Raw genomic sequence first — 4,532 nt, forward strand, 5'->3', positions numbered from 1 at the left:
AGTTTGACTTCAGACAATCCTTATATACACAGTAAAAAGGACTGGAGGGAGTAACAAGACGAGACACCGGAGCATAATAAAGTACACATGTGCGATGTGTCACACCAATTGTTCATGGTCACCACGCATCCCGTTGTCTCCACCGCCATGGCCGAAGAGGCGGCCGGCAGCAAACAATAGCAACTTCAGGACCACATGCTATAGTCGTCCGCCCCGTACATTATTGTACAGTGACCCGCAAACCACACCCCCCTCTCGCTCCTGCGTAGTATATGCAAGGGTTTTGCGGCTGAAATACGGGTCGAAACCATATCCGCCCGCCGCCGCAATTCCCAATCCCCCCTCTTGATTTCTCGCCGTCGGCTACTTCAATTCCCCCTCCCCTCTCTCGATGTGGCACGGAATGTGGTCGGCGGGTCGCGGTGCCAGCGGTGGCGGCGGCCCCAAGCGGAGGCGGACGTCACGGAGGCCGCCATCGTCGTGCGCTCTGCGCAAGAGGAGAAGGAGGCAGAGCAGCACCGTCCACGGGACGCCGACATCGACACAATCTTCCTCGAGCAGGGGATGGCAGCGGTGCAGGAGTTCACGACCAACATGGAAGAGTGGCGCCGCGTAGCCAAGAAGTAGGACGAGGTCTACGTTGACCTCGTCTCCGACGACGAGGACTGAGCTCCTCCGCCGCCGCAGGATCGCCGCCGCAATCCCCCCGGCTCCGGTGAGCCCAATTTTGTAATTAGGGTTACGGTGGCGCCTGCTACTATAAATATTAGTTGAAAAAAAATTCTACTTTGTATGACTTTTTAAGATGATCAAGTGCTAGTAGTTCTACTGAACTAGTTCAATTTCTCGCGCGAATGTGTGATTTCAAGTTTTGCGGGTTCATATTCGGTTCTTGTTCTATCACGGCTGTTTTCGGCCCCTATAAGAGTTCGCGATATAAAAGATCTGCTAGAGATGCTCTAAGGAGATGGATCCTTGCAGTATGAATTTAGGTGAACCGTTTGATGGATACTTGGAGAGCAGCCGAACAGATTACAATGAAGATGATCTGATGATTTGTGCTCGCTCTAGCTGTACGACAAGTAGAGTATCTGTACAACCACCAGATCAGGCTGATCAGCGGCCTTTTGGGTGATTGCTCGGCGTATGCATTTCTTGAATACGCCTAACACACGCATGCAGGAGTACGTATAATGCGCACACACGCCTAACACACCCGACGTAGTACGTCTTTTGACGAGCAATGGTACATCCCCTACTGAAGCTTACGTTAAGTTTTACTACGTAGATAACCAGGCGCCAACCTGTGATTGGGAAATTGGGACTAGGGGACTCGGGGCCCACACCCCTAGAAATCAGAAATCAGAGGTGGGTGGGGTGGGTGGGTGGATGTGTGTGTGGGGGGGTGGGGGGATAAAGTTAGATACGGCTTCGTAACTTGTTCGTACATATAGAATTACTGCTTTCTAGAGAGTACAATATGGACTTTGCTAGACGTACGGAGTTTTACGGTGATTTACAGGTTGCTTAACATTGATTGGCTGGCACATACGTACAGGTACATTCTACTGCCTCTCTTTCAGTTTACAGGACGTGTGCGTACCCCTAGATCGTCAATTTGACTAACCTAATGTAAGTCATATATTACAAAAAATATACCAACATAAACTTTGAAGTTTCTATTTTCAAATGGTATACTTTTTATGTTATATAATTTATATTAGGATGATAAAATTGACAACCTAGATATATGCGTAGGACTTGTAAACTGAAACGAAGGTAGTACAGGTTTTTACATGTTGAGGACTGCGTGTTCTTCTAATTGGCCCTCTCTGATTTCCATCAATGGACCCGTGCGTCTTAATCAATTCTTGACCAATCAATGTTAAGCAACCTGTAAATCCCCCGTAAAACTCCGTACGTCTAGCAAAGTCCTAATATATAAACACGACGGGCACACTTGCCAGAAGACCGAGCCCAATCACAAAGTACTCATGCTCAAAAAAAAAAAAACAATCACAAAGTACTCCAGCCCGTTTCCTTCTCACGTGTACGAGAACCAGCAAGCGTAGATACATACCATGGCGACGGGTGGAGCACCATTTGACGTGCTATCGTCACTGGACCCCGAGACCTTCGCCGGGGAGTCGCGCGCCGTGATCAACTTCCTCGCCGAGTACTACCGTGACGTCGAGACGTATCCGGTCCAGCCCCAGTCCTTGCCAGGGTGCCTCCGTGCGCTTCTACCCGACGCGCCGCCCGAGAACGGCGAGCCCATCGACGTGATACTGGAGGAGGTACGGTCTCACATCGTCCCGGCACTGACCCACTGGCAGAGCCCCAAGTTCTTCGGCTACTTCCCCATGAACGCCAGCACGGCCGGGTTCGCCGGCGAGATGCTCTCCACCGGGCTCAACGTTGTGCCATTCATGCGGGCCGCCTCGCCGGCCGCGACCGAGCTCGAGAGCGCCGTGGTGGACTGGATGGGCAAGCTGGTGGGCCTCCCGGACCGTCTCCTCTTCTCCGGCGGCTGCGGCGGCGTGCTGCACGGGAGCACCTGCGAGGCCGTGGTGTGCACGCTCGCGGCCGCGCGCGATCGCGCGCTGAGCAGGCTCGGCCACGAGGGCATCCTGAGGCTGGTGGTCTACGCCTCGGACCAGAGCCACTCCACGTTCCAGAAGGGCGCGAGGATCGTGGGGATCCCGCGGTCTAACTTCCGCGTCATCCGGACGTCGGCAGCGTCGGGCTACGGCCTCACCACGGACAGCGTCCGCGACGCGGTGGAGGCCGACGTGGCCAGCGGGCTCGTGCCGCTGTACCTGTGCGCCACGGTCGGCACGGTGCGGGACCTCGGGGAGCTGGCGCGGAGGCACGGCATGTGGCTGCACGTCGACGCCGCGTACGCCGGCAGCGCCCTGATCTGCCCCGAGTTCCAGCATCACATCGACGGCGCCGAGCTCGCGGACTCGGTGAGCATGAACCCGCACAAGTGGTTCCTCACCAACATGGAGTGCTGCTGCCTATGGGTGGCGAGCCCGGCCGCGCTCACCCTCCGCGCTGTCCACCAACCCAGAGTAGCTCAGCAACGTCACAGAAGAAAGTGCAGGCGCGGGCGTGGTGGACTACAAGGACTGGCAGATCGCGCTGTCGCGGCCGTCCCGCGCCATGAAGCTGTGGGTGGTCCTGCGCCGCTACGGCGGGGCGGGCATGCGGGCGTACGTACGGCGGCACGTCGAGATGGCCAGGTGGTTCGAGCAGGAGCTGAAGGCCGACGGGCGGTTCGAGGTGGTAGCGCCGACGAGGTTCTCCCTCGTGACCTTCCGCCTCCGTCCAGGGCACGACGGCGACGGTGATGGCTTGAACCGTAGGCTCCTCGTGGCGGTGAACGCTAGCGGGAGGGCGTTCATGACGCACTTCGTGGTGGACGGCAAGTTTGTTATCCGTATGGCTGTGGGCGGAGCCATGACGGAGATGCAGCACGTCCAAGACACGTGGGAGCTTGTCCGGGAGAAGGCCGAGGAGGTCGGCGCCCTCCCTTAGGACTCCGGGCATGACTAGGAACCGAACGTGCGCTGAGATAAATACTGAGAATATGGGATTCGGTAAGCATGAATTGCAACATATGCACAACCAAATAAAATCCATGTCCTTTCAAAAAAAAATCCATGTACTCACCCAGTCCCATAATATAAGAGCATTCTAGTGCATATGAAGCATCAAGAATGCAATAAAGATTATCTTTTGAGAAGTTTGAGGGAGTGTCTATTCCACATTTGACTGAAAAGGGGTTGAGCTTCATTCAAATTGCACAACTATAATAGGTTGGCAACTCCCAATTCATAGTATTTGACGCTTACAGGCTATACTGTACGTCTGTACGAACCGGCGAACACCACCCCACCTCCTCTGTCCTGGGCTCGGCCTATAAATTCTTTTTCAACTTTCAAAAAATAGGTGCGTGTGAAGACTTGAACCCTCAAACGAACCTCACAGTTTCAGTGCCGAATGCGACAACCAAAACGGAGATGCGGCATGTCCAAGACACGTTGGAGTTTGTCAGGGAGAAGGCCGAGGAAGTCGGCGCACTCCAAAACGAACGGGACGTGCGCTAAATAAAATACTGAGAACATGCAATTCATGAAGAACCCAATGAAGATTGTCACAGAGTATCCGGTGTAAATCTTTGCTCCTACATGACCATCATGAAAGATAGTATCAAATCTGGATCTCCTTTCTATTTATTCATTTCCACAAAAATACATTTTACTACCTCTAAGAAATGTGACTTTAGTTGCTTAGTAAATAGGAATTTCTTGATTAAATTAATTCAGGAAACGATCACGATCATGACATTAACAAAATTACTGACATACTAATTACAAACCAGACTAGCATGTACTACGCATATAATAGAAACATCTACGCACATAACTAGTACTGTTAAGACGGAAATTAATAGGAGAGGGATACACGTGTTTACTAATTCTTTCTAACACGTAGGTCTCATGTATCATTCACTAAAAGGAAAAAAA

General features: G+C 52.7%; 1 pseudogene; it reads left to right on the forward strand.

The window, feature by feature from the left end:
• Positions 1 to 2,081: 2,081 nt before the first annotated feature.
• Positions 2,082 to 3,540, forward strand: LOC123058894 (tyrosine decarboxylase 1-like; annotated as a pseudogene).
• The last annotated feature ends 992 nt before the right edge of the window (positions 3,541 to 4,532 follow it).

The sequence above is a fragment of the Triticum aestivum genome, chromosome 3A (assembly GCF_018294505.1).
Source record: "Triticum aestivum cultivar Chinese Spring chromosome 3A, IWGSC CS RefSeq v2.1, whole genome shotgun sequence".
In the NCBI taxonomy this organism is placed as follows: domain Eukaryota; kingdom Viridiplantae; phylum Streptophyta; class Magnoliopsida; order Poales; family Poaceae; genus Triticum; species Triticum aestivum.